The sequence below is a fragment of the Megalopta genalis genome, chromosome 16 (assembly GCF_051020955.1).
Source record: "Megalopta genalis isolate 19385.01 chromosome 16, iyMegGena1_principal, whole genome shotgun sequence".
NCBI lineage: Eukaryota > Metazoa > Arthropoda > Insecta > Hymenoptera > Halictidae > Megalopta > Megalopta genalis.
The window spans coordinates 6,795,392-6,814,743 of record NC_135028.1 but is presented as its reverse complement, the minus strand read 5'-3'; the positions used below and the strand labels follow the sequence as shown (position 1 = coordinate 6,814,743).

The 19,352-nt window shown below is 35.0% G+C and overlaps 1 protein-coding gene across 2 annotated transcripts in view; it reads left to right on the top strand.

The window, feature by feature from the left end:
* Con (leucine rich repeat protein connectin) overlaps window positions 1-19,352 on the top strand; it is a 618,546-nt gene that overhangs the window by 582,501 nt on the left and 16,693 nt on the right. The window lies entirely within an intron of this gene.

Here is a 19,352-nt window from a genome sequence, read left to right as displayed (position 1 = left end):
AATACGGCCGGCTCCTCTCTACACAACGACTGATTCCGTGATTATTTAATGACCTGGAAAGGAGAAGAGGACTGACCTATCGACTACGATGCTTGTGCCGATCATTTGCGTGCCACGGGCGAGCTGTTGACGGAAGACGTCGGTCGATTATTCGCAAGATATTTCTGCTGTGTTCTTAGGGGTTGAATTGTTTCTACGGTATTTCCATTTTCTGTTATTTTTAGTATATTCCTGTTCTCTGGCGTTTCTACTATATTCCTATTCTCTATTATTTCTACTACATTTCTAGTTCCTTTTATTTCTACTATATTTCTGCTTTTTATTATTTCTACTATATTCCTATTTTCTGTTATTTCTGCTATATTCCTATTTTCTATTATTTCTACTATATTTCTGTTTTCTATTATTTCTACTGTATTTCTATTTTGTACTATTTCTATTTCTACTATATTTCCATTTCCTATTATTTCTACTATATTTACACATCCTATTATTTCCACTATATTTCTATTCTCTGTTATTTCTACTATATTCCTATTTTCTATTATTTCTACTATATTCTTATTTTCTGTTATTTCTACTATATTCCTATATTCTGTTATTTCTACTAGATTCCTATTTTCTATTATTGCTAGTATATTTTTATTTCCTATTACTTTTACTATATATATATTCTCTATTATTTCTGCTGTATTTCTATATTCCATTATTTCTACTGTATTTCTATTTTGTACTATTCCTATTCTACTATACTATTTCTATTTCTACTATATTTCCATTTCCTATTATTTCTACTATTCCCTATTCTCTGTTATCTCTACTATATTCCTATTTTCTATTATTTCTACTATATTCCTATTTTCTATTATTTCTACTATATTCCTATTTTCTGTTATTTCTACTATATTCCTATTTTCTATTATTGCTAGTATATTTCTATCTTCTATATTACTTTTACTATATTTATATTCTCTATTATTTCTGCTGTGTTTCTATATTCCATTATTTCTACTGTATTTCTATTTTGTACGATTTCTATTCTACTATACTATTTCTATTTCTACTATATTTCCATTTCCTATTATTTCTACTGTATTTCCATTTCCTATTATCTCTACTATATTTCCATATCCTATTATTTCCACTATATTTCTATTTCCTATTATTTCTACTATATTCCTATTCCCTCTCATTTCTACTATATTCCTATTCTCTGTTATTTCTACTATATTCCTATTTTCTATTATTTCTACTATATCTCTGTTTTGTATTATTGCTACTATATTCCTATTCTCTTTTATTTCTACTATATTTGTATTTTCATTTATTCCCACTATATCTCTATTTTCTATTATTTCTACTATATTCCTATTTTCTATCATTTCTACCATACTTCCTATTTTCTATTATTTCTACCATACTTCCTATTTTCTACTATTTCTACCATACTTCCTATTTTCTACTATTTCTACCATACTTCCTATTTTCTACTATTTCTACTATATTTCTATCTTCTATTATTTCCACCACATTTCAGTTTTCTCTCCCAGTCTAAAATTAAAAACCTACAAACATGACATACATCCAAATATCACTGAAAACATAAAAATTACATGGAAGCCTACAATTATTCCCCTCTCCGAACATACTCCGCGAACTCGAAGCCACTAAAGCTCCAGTAAATTCTAGAGAAACATAACACGAGTCCGACTTACTCTCTGTGTATATATACCGAGAAAATAGCCACTCCCTTGAAGTTCATTGATCGTTCCGGCGATTTCGGTGAAAGACCGAATCGGTCGATCCAAAAGCCCGATATCGCCTGGCAGGATTCGAAAATACCGAAGACTCTGGGGCCTCGTCTTCGAAACGGCGCGCAACGATAGTCGGCCACGATTATCCCGGTATCGGGGAATTTCTCTCCGGCACGATAATTCGCGAACGATTCGCATTCATTCCCCTCGCTTATTATTCATCGGGCCGGGGCACACAAAGGTGCAGGAACAATGGCAGGTAAAAGCAGGAAATATCGTATCTCTTTGCTAGTCAATAACCGTGAACACCGTTTCGAGGAGAGGATATCCGTCGAAAAAAAGAAGAGAGAAAAAAAAGCGAGGCGGGGGAGAGAAAAACGCAGGGACCCGGTTCTGCAGGCTTCACCCTCTCCTCCCTCTCCTCCCCCCGAGCAACTCACCCGGTGAACCCCGTGCTCGATAAATATTCAGGGCGTGTGCGAGCGCGCACGTGGGCGGACTTTAATTCCAGAATTAATGGACGTTTTGTCGAAGTTGACACGATTAACCCTCGTTAGCCCGTGCCGCGATTATTTCACAAGAACGGGATTCGGTGTAGTTTAATAAACACCGCTAACGGAATTATCCGTCCGGCGATTTATGAATTTATCAGCCCCCGGGTCGCGCCGGCCACACCGCATATCATTAATACGGGCGGTGGGGGGGGGGGAAAAAAAGTTCACGTTCTTTCGACCGCGAGTCATTATTTCGTTTGTGTTGTCCGCCTGCCGATAACAGACGGCCCGTTTTAAATTCGAATTTTAAAAGTTTCTCCACGCTCTCCGACTGAGAATTCGTTAAATCGCTTGCGCGAACTGCTGGAACGTTCTCGTTGAAAGTTTTCAGGATCAAAGCGAAAGCGCCGTTGCATCGATTATTGAGAGTGCACTGAAAATAAGCGATATTATTTATGCTCTTTATGTAAGATTTAATAATAAGAATGTGTATAATAATATGTATAAAAATATAGATGAATATATTAGATGTACATATATATATACAGAATATAAAAATATATATGAATATATTAGCTATATAATATATTCATACATATTTTTAATATATTATAATAAATTATAATACGTATAAAAATATATATATATATATATATATATATATAAACATATATGAATATATTATTGAATATATTATATTATTATATCATATTATAATAATATTATTATAATATTACTATAATATTGCTTTTAATATTACTACTGTCATATTATAATATTATTTTTAATATTACTACTGTAATATTATAATATAATAATATTACTATAATACTACTATAATATTACTTTTAATATTAGTACTGTATATTATAATAATATTATTATAGTATTACAATATTACTGTAATACTACTGTAATATTATAATATTATAATAACATTACCTCTAATATTACTACTGTAATGTTACAATATTATAATAATATTACTACTATAATATTATAATATTATAATAATATTACTATAATATTGCTTTTAATATTACTAGTGTAATATTATTATATTATTTTTAATATTACTACTGTAATATCATAATATTATTTTTAATATTACTACTGTAATGTTATAATATTAAAATAATATTACATAAAAACATATATAATATAATTTAATAATATTTTACAATAATACATTACAATCGTATAATACAATATATATATGTAAAATACAATTTACAATATAATACAATATAATCACCATAATTCTCACATTTTCACATGGAAAATATCCCATAAAATTCTCATACAATATCTATTCAATCCCCACCGCGCCAAAAATATTTAATATTAAAATATCGCATAATTCTCATATTAAACTCGCACTGTTACAATTTCTCCAAGAATCGCCGATTAAAAAACGCGACATTTCGGCCCGAAAAATCTGCCGATCGCCCGTAACATTTCGAATAGCGAATCGCGAGCGGCGTCGAGCGATCGTCGTCGTCGCCGACGTTTCGATCGATCCCGAATCGGTCCCGCAGCGAAGTGAAACTGTGTCAGGCGCGCGCGCGCGTCGTTCGCATAAAGCAGCCGACAAAAGGGCAAGAGAAATGAGAATCGTCCAATAAAGGAGAGAGATCCGGTTTAAAGATCCGGCTCGGACGTACATAGATGAAAATTCCTAAGTCCGTGCCGGCTCTAGGGCAAAGGGATCCGCGCGGATTGGGTCAAGAGAATCGAGGAGGACCGGGGAGAATTCGCGCAGGGGCCAAGGAACTTTTCCTTATTTCACTCCCGGCTACGCGACGGCTCTTTGCGCGGGCTTTCATTCCGCCGCGCCGGGAGGACGATCGATCTTTGGTGTCTTCTGGGCTGCCAGGAGGATCAAACGGACTATGAAAATGTCGATCGGCCGGGACTGGATGCCGGGGACACTGCGCCGCGACGGTTGCCTTTGCCTATGGTCTGACCGAGTACAGGGTGTTCCAAAAATATCTCGCAATCCTAAAGCAGGGGATACCTGAGATGATTTGAAGCAACTTTTTCCTTAGCGAAAATGCGATCCGCGGCTTCGTTTACGAGTTATTAACGAAAAACAGTGACCAATCAGAGGCGAGATCATTTGGCGCGAGACGGCCGAGCCAATGAGCGGAACCGGGCTCCGCGCGCTCGTTGGCTGGGCCGTCGCGCGCCAGCCGAGCTCGCCTCTCATTGGTCACTGTTTTTCGTTAATAACTCGTTAACGGTGCCTCGGGGAACATTTTTGTAAAGGAAGAAGCTGCTTCAAATGATTCGAGGAACTCGCCACTTTTGGATTGCGAGACATTTTTGGGACACCCTGTATCTTCATTTAAGCTACTTTTAAATGTCCATGATATCGTAAATCATTTCCAGCTGAATACCGAATCTCGGAGAGTACTTATTGTCGCCGGAGAAACGCCGAAACACGAATCAACGTGGTCGCACGTTGCATAAGCAGACTTGAAAATTGCGAATGCCGGTTCTAATTAGACGTCAATCTGCCTCGATTTTAATTCCGACGGGAGAAGAATGTGGGGGATAAAACGTTTCATCAGGGCGCTCATTCACCGTGTATCGGGGGCCACTCGACAGAAAATTCATAATTACAACTGTCGTTCAGTCATTGGCGTATCGCGTCGCCAATCAGATTTCATTGAAAAGTCCATGAACCTCTGTCGAAAATGAAACGAGCGGAAACTGCCTAAACGAAAAGTCATTCTCGGTAATAATTCTTCGTTAATCGAGCCCGTTGCAAACAGCGTTCATATTTAAACGACATGCTGATACGAAAATCAATACGCTAAATTTTATTCGTTCGTGTGTGTGTGTGTAATCTCGTCACCTTTCATCTTGTTTTCTAATAACATCATGGTTTTTTAACGTTTAGAACAGTTTTTACCGGCCGAAAATGGTGTGAAAATTGAGGACAGTCTGAAAAATTTCATGTCAGAGTTTATTGATTCTAAAGATAAGAGTTCGGTTAAGACAGACATCTGTGTGTTCATACGCGCTGTACAGAAATGTCTTCTTAATTGACGCTCAGGTTTGTCCACAAAAGGGGACAATTTGGGAGAGGAGATGCGATTATAATATTATTATTAATATTAATAATGTTATTATAATAATATAATATCGATTTTCGCTAAAATATAAGAATAAAGATATCGTAATATTATAGTAATACTGTAGTAATATTATAGAAGTATTATAGTAATATTATAATAATATAATGATATTATTACAATATTACAATAGTAATATTATAATATTACAGTAGTAATATGAAGAGTAATATAACAATATTATAGTAGTAATATTAAAAGTAATATCATAGAAGTATTATATTAATATTATAATACTATATATATAATAATATTATTATCATATAATATTACAGTAGTATAATATTAAAAGTAATATCATTATAATATTATAATACTATAATAATATTATTATAATATTATAATATTACAATATTACAGTAGTAATATTAAAAGTAATATTATAGTAGTATTATATTAATATTATAATATTACAGTAGTAATATTAAAAGTAATATTATAGTAGTATTATATTAATATTATAATATTACAGTAGTAATATTAAAAATTATATTATAGTAGCATTATAATAATAATTATAGTTATTATAATATTATAATAATATAAAAATACTATTATACAGTAATGTCTCCTTAATTGACGCTCAGATTGCCCCAAAAGCGGACAATTTTAGAAAAAGAATATACGATTATTCGATCCTTGCGGTCCATTTTTACAGTCACGAATTGACCAACAACTACAAAAATTCTCGAATAATCGTATCTCCCCTTCCCAAATTGTCCCTTCGTCCGCGCAATCCGAGCGTCAATTAGGGAGACATATCACTGTAATTCGCTCGCGGATGATGCGATTTCCGCGGAATCCATGCACGACAGGAATTCCCGGCGGGGATCACGGCAAATTGTTTTATTATTTCCTAAAGGACTATCGATAAACCGCGTTCGACGACCCGGAATTTCTCGCTGGCTCCGTTCGCCGAGCGGAAAGAGCTCGTGCTATTTTCAATCGGGACCGGCGACGATATCGGGGCTCGAAATCCTGACGCGAGGTATGAAGGATCAAAAGGGAAGTCGCGCTCGCGACTCACGGCCGGCATTTCCTCCTTTGAACTGTCGCGAATGTTTTCTCTGGGCTCGAACCTACTTTTACTCCCTCGTGGATGGAACCGCGCGCGATGCGATGGCTTTCCACCGACAAAATTATTCGTTAAACCGGTCGAGCATCTGCGAGAAATAATCTCGGCTCTCCTCGCAGAGGATGCGATGCTCGGGCTCAATTATTCAAAGACGCTGGAACTTCGTTTGTGAAAGTCGAAGTCGGAGGCAGCAGAGGATCCGAACAATAATTAATGTTATAGTCTTATTATATTAATATTACAGTAGTATTGTAGTAAAAAATATTATAATACTATAATAATATTATTATAATATTACAGCAATAATATTAAACGTAATATTATAGTAGTATTATAGTAATATTATAATACTATAATAATATTATTATAATATTACAGCAATAATATTAAACGTAATATTATAGTAGTATTATAGTAATATTATAATACTATAATAATAAATATATGTACTATATAATACTATAATATTAAAAGTAATATTGTAGTAGTATTGTAGTAATATTATAATACTATAATATTATTATTATAATATTACAGCAATGATATTAAAAGTAATTTTATAGTCGTATTATATTAATATTACAATATTATAATATTACAGCCATAATATTAAAAGTAATATTATAGTCGTATTATATCAATATTACAATATTATAATATTACAGTAGTATTATAGTAATATTATAATACTATAATAATATTATTATCATACTATAATATTACAGTAGCAATATTAAAAGTAATATTGTAGTAGTATTGTAGTAATATTATAATACTATAATAATATTATTATAATATTACAGCAATAATATTAAAAGTAATGTTATAGTCGTATTATATCAATATTACAATATTATAATATTACAGTAGTATTATAGTAATATTATAGTAGTATTATATTAATATTATATTACTATATTATTATTTTAATATTATAATATTACAGTAGCAATATTAAAAGTAATATTGTAGTAGTATTGTAGTAAAAAAAATATTATAATACTATAATAATATTATTATAATATTACAGTAGTAATATTAAAAGTAATATTATAGTAGTATTATATTAATATTATAATTTTACAGTAGTAATATAACACGTTGCACATAGCAATTTCGCGTTGTTTAATGTAAATTATTTTTGATCTGTTTCTTTTATAAACGAAGTTCTGCGACCGATGGCCTCTTGTTACAACGATATACAATTTTTCTCCGTATTTTTTATTAGCGTTTGCCATGTCGACAAAGTGTTTAACCCGTTTTTGAACGAACTAACGAATATAATGTTCGTTGATTAGATCGAGCTGCGTTTGGTCGAAGATAGAGAAACGTGTTCTTTTTCTACGTGTTTTTATGAGTTTCCGTTCCAAAAGTTTCGGTAGAGCGGAGCTGGTCAATATTGCGCGTATACTGCTCGATTTAAATTATCTAGGAAGGTTGAGAGTTCGTCAAACAGCGGGCAATGTTTTCTTAGTGCTGTTGGCACGTCGACTGATATTTGTTCAAAGCGACTGCAGCTCTATCTGCAGGATCAGAAGATATTGAAATGTAATATTATGAAAATTGCTGGAATATTTGGGATTCGTCGATCGAAGATTCTTCAATGTTTACCAATTCGTTAACCTATATTTTTTGGAGACAGTGAAATTCCATTAATACGCTTTGAGAGGAGAATGTCTGATCAATCCTGAAATATAATACTGAAGGAGTTTGTGTCTGAAATGAAAGTTGCAGTAAACTGATTTCTTGATAGTTATTGGTACGTCGACTTAAATTTGTCAAAAAATTTCACTTTATTAAATAGTTTTTTTCATGTTTTTTATAGTTTTTCTTAAAAATTATATTATATTATACAATTTATATAATATTATATTATATAATTTATATTATATTTTATATTATACAATTTATATAATATTACATTATATAATTTATATTATATTATATTATACAATTTATATAATATTATATTATATAATTTATATTATATTTTATATTATATTATATTATATTATAATAACTACGATATTATAATAATATTATAATAATAATAATAATATCTATGATATTATAAATACTATTATAATATATATTATTATAATATAATGGAATATAATAAAAATATACCTTTATATTAAAATTTTTAGCGTTTTTAGACATAGTGTTTCTACAATAAAAACCTAGTCAATATATTCTAAACTTTCTATACGTATGTATAATAATTTGGGAACTTTCCTTTAATTATTTTACAAAATATTGAATTATAAAAAAACAACTTTTTCTGCATGTCGCATCTTCTAATGTGTGAATCGATATTCGAAAGTTCTTAATAAAAGTTGCACGTGCATTCACGTGATATCCAATATACATATAGATAGCGTATACACTGTCATATTTTAAATATTAACAACGAAACCTTCTGTCTTATTCAATGATATAAGGTCATCGCTTTGAACGGCCGGGAGCGGCTGACAATAAAAGAAGGAAAGAATTAGACCCCGGAGAAAATGGTCGAGGAAAATTACTCCGGAGACCTCCACGAAATTTCCCCATGTATCCATTTAGTTGGAAACCGTCACGTAACCAGCTGCGGATCTTTTCTACCCGGTCGTCTTACGCTGGATCGCGATCGCGATTGTAGATCGAGGAAATTGTTCCGTTCGACAGGAGATTATAGTGATGCTATTACTATCATAATATTATATTTTTATATATATTGTAGTAATATATTATATTATAATAATATTATAGTAACATGTTATAGTAATATATTATATTATAATAATATTATAGTAACATGTTATAGTAATATATTATATTATAATAATATTATAGTAACATATAATAGTATAATATATTACATTATAATAATATTATAGTAATATATTATATTATAATAATATTATAATAATATATTTACTATATTTATTATTATAGTAGGATTTTTAAAACCGTATAGTACCATACTCTAAATATACTATATAATATGATAAGGATACAGGAAATTAGTATACATATAATTTCGAATAAGTATGCAAACTAATATAAAAAATTATATATATTAACTTTATATACTCTATATAGTAAAATTTATACACTAGTTTCAATTAGTTTATATACCAGTATTTAATGAAATGATATTATACTATAAATTTATAAAAACTATACTATATATGCTACAATATATTATGTATAAAGTATAATTATAATATATTATTATATATTATATATAATATTATTATTATAATATATTATTATACTATTATATCAATTGTATAAATTAATAAGGCTTAACAGCATTATTTTTCCTTCTACAACAATCATTTAGTCGACGAAGGAAATATTTCCCCGACTCTAACGTTTATAAATTGTCAACAAAAAAAGAAAAAACAAAGAAAATTTATCCGTTTGATGTAGCACACCCTGTATATAATAATTTCTATCCCGCACCGCCGGAATGAATTTCAAAGAAACGAAATCAAATAATTTTAGCAGTGCCACCCGAAATTTCCAGAAGTGAAAAATTGATCGGACGATTTCCATAAAATTCCATATAAAATTTCCAAAAAATACATATTCATATTACACTCTCGGATAGCATCGAACATTTCCTCTTTCTTTTTTGTACCATTCGCTCATGAACCATCGTTCAACCAGCGGCATCGTGCCCGATCTTTATTTCGTCGCATCCAGCGATATACGATTCGAAACCGCTTTCAATCAGCGGTATCGTTGAAGGCTGGTTTCCAACGGAGCCGGAAAGATTCCCCGGCGCGAAGGACGCCGTATCAAAGGGAAGACAACGCGGGGACGGCTCGCGTTCCCGAGCGTTCCCGAGCGTGCCGCGAATGTTTCTCGCTGGGGTTCCATCGTCGGTGTTTTCATCCGGCTGCAGGATACGGGGCATATCGAGAACCGATCATCGATTGTGTCGGAATGGAACCGAATGAATGGTGCCCCACCCCCCCTCCCCCGCCCTTCCGGACCGGAGTACGATCAGCCGCGCGCACCGAGCCTCTGAAAAATTATAGCCGACAGAAAATGTTCGCGCACGACGCACCTGAAATGTTTTACATAACGGATCGTACACGCTGCTCAGTCTCCTCCCCTCTCCGCCTTTCCTAAAAATGTTCGCCGAAGTGCTATTTTCGAAGCAGTTCGATGCAGTGGACACACTTACAGGATGTCCTAAAAATGTCTCGCAATCCGAAAGTGGCGGGTTCCTCGGGTCATTCGAAGCAACTTTTTCCTTTACAAAAATTTTCTCCGAGGCACCGTTAACGAGTTATTAACGAAAAACAGTGACCAATGAGAGGCGAGCTCGGCTGGCGCGAAGCGACCGAGCCAATGGGCGGAACTGGGCTTCGCGCGCTGGTTGGCTGCGCCGTCTCGCGTCAGCCGTACTCGATTGTTATTGGTCACTGCTTTTTGTTAATAACTCGTTAACGGTGCCTCGGAGAACATTTTTGTAAAGGAGAAAGTTGCTTTGAATGATCCGAGGAACCCGCCACTTTCGGATTGCGAGACATTTTTGGGACACCCTGTATATTTCAGAGTCATAAAATGTGGTTAACTTTTCCGGGAATGGCACCACCGTGCGTCGCCTCGTCAGATTTTCCTCTCTCGCAGAATTTCGTTGGCAGCATGGTCGAACGTCATCCGACTAATTTCGAATATATATATAAAAATTAGATATTAATAATTATTCAAATGAATTCTTTTCGGTGGAATATTTATCGATTATTCGTAACGCGTCGCTCTTTCTCTACATTCGTTTGAATAATTTATTTAGCATTTATCCGAATACCAATGAGAATAATTGTTGATTCTTTCCGGTATCACTGTTCGTCGATATTTTTCCACGTGCTCGTCCAATCGCGTATCATCGTAATTAGTTAATGAATATTGTTTACCGTAACGTGAAACGAACGTACGGAATGTTCGTTGGGATGGGAGATTAATAAATGTGCGATCTGAGTCGGAGGATGGTAGAAATTATTACGAATTTAAGTGCGAAAATAAGTCGCGAAAATAAAGTCGATTCTTGCGAAAGAAAGAAATTGTGTTTGAATAAATTTAAATAATAGCTGATATCGTGAGCTGTGAAACTGAAATTTATTTAAAATGGAGACTGCAATATGAATCGGTGCGTTGAAAAATTTATAAATTACAAATATAATATATTATAATATAATATGTTATTATTATTATATATATATAATATAAATATAAATAAATATATAAATAGATATATAAATATAAAAATATACAAATATAAATATATAATTTAAAACAATAAATTTTAAATATATAAATTATATATAATATAAAATATTATTATAATTTAATATAAACTATTATATAATATAATATATTATTATTATTATAAATATATATCTTTACTAACTATTATGATCCCCATTGAATAAATAGCTTAAAGTAATAGAACTTAATAAGAGAAGCATTTTGAAAAAAAATAATTAAATAAATATAATATATCGAATCATTCCAAAGTCCATAATTATACAAATAAATTACATAATAATCCAAATAAATTAAATAAAAATCCAATTAAATTAAATAAAAATCTAAATAAATTAAATAAAAATCCAAATAAATTATACAAATAAGTTCTTGCTAATTAAGTGGTAATTAACCCTCCTAATTGACCCTCAGTTTCGACACAATAATGGACAATTTGGAAATATTATTCGCGCCTCGCGCCTCTTTTTACAATTGTCGACAATCGATACCCATAAAAACGAGCCGCGAGGCTCGAACAATCGTACCTCCTCTTCCTAAATAATTAATTAACGCTCCCTGCCCGGTGTTTGCCGCACAATTTGCGATAAACACGTAATAGCGGCGCATTAAACGTCGCACAAAGAGCGTGTCGTAAGCGTTATTAATCCAACAAATTGAAGGGAACTAATAAAAAATGCCGCGGCAAGCAGAAAGTTTCCGGCTAAACAGGCTTCCAGCTTTCATATTCACGGCGGGATATTCAAAAACTCTTTTTATTCGGCGCATAGGAAGCAATAAAAAGCGCCGCAATTTGTCGCGGCGTTCTCTTCTATCTATTCGCCGCGTTCTTTGCCAGGAATATTAGGCAAAATTCTTTTAAATATTGCTACGCGGAACGCGGGGCGAGAAATGTACGCTTGAATGTACGTTTAAGAACTTTCAAGCACGTCGAAGTATGCGGAGAAGCGTTTATCGCAGAATAGCTCAAACGAGAGCCTAAATGAAAGATCAAGCAGCAACGAGACAATTACGTCGAAACGCAACGACGAGACCGGCGATTAGGTTTAACGTTCGCGATCGAGTGAAGGATCGAATCGACCCGGTGTCACATATTTCCTGGGAACAAGTTCAAACGAACGTGTTCCGGTTCGCGCAATTGTTAGAATTTATTATTTCAGACGATGCGCTCATTTTAACGTTCAAAATGTTCGCTTTTAATCGAAACGTTTCGCAGTTTTCTCTGACCAAGTTTTTTAAGATCTCGCTGGGAGAAGTGCAGTCGAAGCAAACGCAGCGTATTTCGATTAAATAAATATTTAAATCATTAAATAATATATTTAATATATTTCCAATATGTACAGGGTGTCCCAAAAATATGGTATTTCCTGGAAACGGAGGGGTTCCTGAGGTGATTCGAAGCAACTTTTTCCTTTACAAAAATGTTCTGCGAGGCTTCGTTTACGAGTTATTAACGAAAAACATTGACTAATAAGAGCTCGCGTGCGGCTGACGCTCCGCCCACGCGACCACCGTCGCTGCGTCAGGCGACGGGCGTGACGCGGCGTTGGCCGCGAGGGCAGAGCGGCGGCCGCGCTCGTCTCTCATTGGCCACCGTATTCCGTTAATAACTCGTAAACGAAGCCTCGGATCGCATTTTCGTAAAGGAAAAAGTTGCTCCAAATCACCTCAGGAATCACCTTACAAAATATTAAATATTTTGGAAAAAGATGCAGTTTTATAGATTCACTGAATAATCCGACATTTCATACCTAATTTCAAACCTGATAACTCTGCCCGGTTCTGATCGATTCTAATCTGCCAAAATAATCGTCCCGATCATTTCTGTGCTCCTTTATCTGTTTAAAGAACTGTCACATCAGCCAACACGTTCCTTAACGCCGTCAGATGCCGTCACACGCGTCCATAATGTCCGACGATTTTTGATCGAGTCCACGCATTATCGAAGAGCAGGAGGAACTTTCGAGCAGGAATTTTTCCTCGGTGCAAGCACTTTCTTTCTCTGTTCCGCCGTCGGATAACTGAAGAATTCAGCTCAGATACTCGACAAAGTTCTCCCCCAGTAGTCTATTTTCAACAGACACCTGATTCCAGAGCTTCGGCGATCTTTGTGCGAAAACGCCTGGCGATCGTTTCGCCACGTCGCTCCGAGGCTTCCGCGTTTCCACTAAATCATCCGCGAAAACTGGCTCTCCTTTGTGCGTTCGTCGACTTCTCATCGGGAACGCGCAATCGACGAACGTGTACGGTTCGAGCGTCTGTGATCGAGCGCTTGACACCTGCAACAGAGCGTCGCCGTGGGAGCAATAATGAGTTTGCGCGCCTGTCTGCTTCTCGATCATAGACTGGATTCTACGGATGATTTTTTTTCGGAAGGGTTGACCCTTTCGGAGATCGTTAATCGATGGAGGAATCGAGTTATTTATTTAAATTGCAAAGTGAGGCAAATGTGGGACAGGCATGTTGCGAACTATTTCAGAAAATTTAGAATAAATATTTTATAATTTATAGCGTTATTAATTATAAGCGTTCTAGTACCGTCAATATTGATTACTGGGGCGTTTAGGTTTAGGATAAAACACGTTCGGAGCTCACTGGCACTTTTTACTTTATTCTTTTACTTCATTTTACTTCAAAATTATTGTACAAGCGAGAAACGGGGTCCTATGAGATTCCCAAGGCGATTTCGAGCAACTTTTTCCTTAGCGAAAATAAGATCCGAGGCTTCGTTTGCGAGTTATTGGCGAAAAACACTGACCAATTCGAGAGCGAGAGCGGCTGGCGCCACGCCCTCGCGAACCCCGCCGCCGCGTCACGGCCAGCGCGACGCGGCGTTGGTCGCAAGGGCGGAGCGCCGGCCGCGCTCACTCTCCAATTGGTCACAGTTTTTCGTGAATAACTCGCAAACGAAGCCTCGTAGAACATTTCCGCTGAGGAAAAAGTTGCTTCAAATGATCTCAGGAACCTCTCATTTCTCCTAAATACCATAATTTCGGGTATAATATTTCTAATATATTTCTAATATATAATAATGTAATAATATATATTATAATATGTATAAATATAATATAATAATATAATAAATAGTATAATAATAATAATATAATAATATAATAAATATTATATATTCAATTCACTTACCATAAAACATTTGATCATAAAAATGGAATAAAAGTGTACTAGTTAATATGCTTCTTTTCATAAGAAAAAAAATGTAATATCGTGTGACTAAAATTATTTACACAATTTCTCTCTATATATACATGACTAAATAATTTTCCTACCGAGAAAAAAGCATGAAATAAACAGCGACGTCGGCGAGAGACGAGAATTTCGATGGAGACCCCCCCGTTCCAGCCAGCGAATCGAATATTTCAAGCCAGCTCGGGTTTGCATTCACTCGCTTAATTCGGCGAGACTTCAATGAGCACGTTCCGGCCAAGCATTTTCTCGATCTCGCAATGAATCAGTCTCCCGTAGCATCTCCCGTGAAACGAAAGGAACGTCTTTTCTATATTATTTCGTTATTCTTTCACCACCGCCATCACCGTCGCGCGCGCGCCTGTTTCGCCGGGCACAGTCTTTCAATTTCGCAGGTCGAGGTCTCGGAGGACTCGTGGCGCGACGAAACGGTCGCGCGCGGGCTTGGGGATATGAAAGATGGCGGTGGAAAGAACCCACGAAAACAGCCTGATGCTGTTCCAGTGTTTTGCCATGGAAGCTGTCGCGGATTATAATGGTCGGTTCCCAGGCGCTTAGCCGCGTCAACCCGCCGACGCGACGCGACGTCTGCTTCTATTCGGTTCCGGCCGGCTTCGTTGGATCGCAAAACCTCCTCCGAATTCTCATCTTTGGCGCCTAATTTCGTTTCGTTACGCTGGATGTGAGATTCGGTTTTGAATACTAAGTTGCAACTGAAAGTGTAAACTAAACTCTATCGTGTCACGCGACACGTCGTTCGCGAAAATATCTGCAAACTGTGGCAATGATGCGGTAAAAGTTGTCCTCCGCGGTTTTTAGAGCATCTCTGACGAAGATCCGGAAGATGATCCGGCAACAACGTGTGCTTCTTAATATTGTTCGGAGCGGAATTTCGCTGGATTTCGGCAACGGCGAAAGAAAACCACAAAATTATTGCACGAGAGAGAAATAGTAGATTCTTGAGGCGATTTGAAGCAACTTTTTCCTCAGCGAAAATGTTCTACAACGCTTCGTTCACTAGTTATTAACGAAAAACTGTGACCAATTGGAGAGCGAGCGCTGCCGGCGCTCCGCCCCTGCGACCAATGCCGCGCCGCGCCGGCCGTGACGCGGCGGCGGGGGTTGCGAGGGCATGGCGCCAGCCGCTCTCGCTCTCGAATTGGTCAGGGTTTTTCGCTAATAACTCGTAAACGAAGCCTCGGATCGCATTTTCGCTAAGGAAAAAGCTGCTTGAAATCGCCTCGAGAATCTCATAGGAACTCGTTTCTCGCTTGAACAATAATTTTGGGACAACCTATGTTATATTTTCATATGTCCTAGGTTGAACGCATATCGATCGATAAAGTAAAAAATGTCAGTGAGTTCCGAGCGCGTTCTCTCATTGGTCAGCGTGTTTCGTTAATAATTCGTTAACGGTGCCTCAGAGAATGTTTTTGTAAAGGAAAAAGTTGCTTCGAATGATCTAAAGAATCTCTGATTTCTCGAAAATACCATAATTTTGGGATGCCATAGATGTTAGAAAAGCGTGAAATATAAAAAGAACGAAATAAATTGCGATGGACATTATAAATCGTATAAATAGACTGCGGATCTTTATAGAAATTCTAATTTTTGTACATTAATTTATACATTAATTATACATTAATTATACATTAATCATACATTATTATATATACATTACTATATATAATTACACATTAACTTACACATTAAAATAAATTATACATATTAGAATAAAATAGAAATCAGAGAAAATAAAATTTGTACAACACATCCAAATATCTAATACACTCAAATATATCAAATTTAAGCACAAATATTAAAAATAAAAATCTCCCTATATATCACGCCTTTCTTTCATCAATCGCGCGCCGAATAAAATTCCCGCGAACCGTATAACGAACTAATACACGAATTATTATTGTATATCGCTTCCGACCACGTTCCGACAAAGCGCAAAAACAACGCAATCGACGATGCAATAATAGCATACAGGGAACGCGGATGCTCTCGGTATTATCGAGAAAAAAAAAGAAAAAAAAGTAAAAAATAACAACATGTAGCTCTCGAAAAAGAGACGTATTAAGTGAAGAGGCGGTTACTTGAAAGCGTGTATAGTCAGAAGCGAATGCGGTGGCACCAGATTTCCGTCCGCGGGATCGAAACGAGCTTTTATTGCAATTGACAGGTGTCAAACAACGGGACGATATATTCGTTCGAACGTGTGTGTGTGTGTGTGTCTCTTGAAGCGCGGCCCCGTTAGACATTATTCTGATCATTGTGAAGCGCCCACGAACACAATGTGTGCCAGTTCCTATCGAATTTTTCGTAAAATATTCATCAACGATGCTATAATAAAACCGTCGTCGTCGAGCTTTCCGATTATTCCGCGTCCTTTTATCGAAAATAAAAGCGGATGTTCTTTTGCTTACAATCGAGCGACAGCTCGGATTTATTATTTTTATTGCGAAACAAGGTGAATATTTTTTTCAGAAAATTTCGCGGCGGGGAGAGGGGGGACAGGATCTGTGAATGGTTAAATTTAAGCAGCGACAGAGTGAAAGCGCGTGTCATTCGCAGCGGCCAGGTTGTAGGACGCGAATTAACCAGGCACAGCCGTTCCATGGGAACAATGAGATAGCATGATAAATGGAGATTGAAGGGACAGGGACAGTTGTCTGTCTTGGCTCGTCTTTAGTCACCGCTTCTACGTCATTACGAGCCATTATGGGCTTCAAAGCTCGAATATGGAGCGAGTTACTGTGCGCGGGAGCCCCTCATTGTTTCCGCCGTCGCTTTAAAATAATTGCTAAGCGCCATTGTCTACGCAACAATCGGCCAACCTCGTATCCATTACGCTCGCGGGCGACGCGCCGCGGTTACCTTCCGCTGATCCCGTGTCTCCGTTGAATCGAAAATGAAACAACCGGCGTTATCTTTACCGCGGGATATCATCGTTTCTGAGACGAAGGCGGGCCTATTGTCGGGGATAAATAGTTGGCGGGATGCTTGAGCTGGAATTTTGAGCCGAGGCGATGGCTGTGTGGAGATGTTAATTTGAAGTAATATCTATTTTGTGAAGTATTTATTTTATGGAAATGGAATATTTATTTTGTGAAAATGGAATATTCATTTTATGGAAATGAAGTATTTATTTTATGAAAATGAAATATTAATTTTATGAAAATGAAATATTAGTTTTATCAAAATGGAATATTAATTTTATGAAAATGAAATATTAATTTTATAAAAATGGAATATTAATTTTATGAAAATGAAATATTAATTTTATAAAAATGGAATATTAATTTTATGAAAATAAAATATTAGTTTTATTATAATAACCGTGCAGGTTGAATTATATATATATATATATTATTCGATATTATTATATTATTTTATAATATATTATACAATATCAAATTAACAATATTAATTATTCAATATTATATTCAATCAATATTGTTATATAATATAATATATTATTATATTATATTATATGATATTATATAATATATTAATATATTACTATATTATATTATATAATATAATATGTTAATATATTATTCAATATTATTATATTATTATAGAATATAATATATTATTCGATGTTATTATATTATTATAGAATAGAATATATTATTCGATATTATTATATTATTATATAATATATTATACAATATCAAATTAACAACATTAATTATTCAATATTATATATATGCATATATATTGTGATTGTGGTTATTGCATATATAAATATGCAATTATTCTGATCCAACATCATATTCTGATTCCACTTCAAAAATATGCTTTATAAAATTCTTTTATTATTGACTATACTATAACAATAAAACTAATTCGTATCGATCATATATAACATATTAATACAAATTGTACTGCTATTACCAGAAAAAACCCTTCTCGAAACACTGAAATAAAACATTGAATATATTACAAAATTCATATATAAATCTGTAAATCTGTAGTCAGCTCGTGTAACGTTAATTTCTGGAATTTTTTTTTATACCATTTCCCTCGGACATGCTCGCCGAGGGATTCTAATTTCCAAAGCTTGTTGAAAGACCAATGACATGAAGAGAACGTGGAACACCGTATCGCTGTAGTATCACACTTTCGCTGACAAAAGGCGTTCACCCATGCTCCCAAGACCATTTGGTTCCCTCGGTCTCAGGGACCATTACATGTTGGTACCACTTTAATTGAACCACCGGGGCCGTGCTGGATTTTCCGGAAAATTAGATACGGTTCGCGGGAAAATACCTCACGTGTAACCCGTATCACCATAGCGGGTTGCCGAACGATCGCTCGCCGAGCACGCTCGATGAAACGGTTAGAGCAACGCTTTCGAAACAAAATCGCGCCGCCATTGCGGCGAGTAATTCCTAATCCTTTGCTTCTCCGGCAG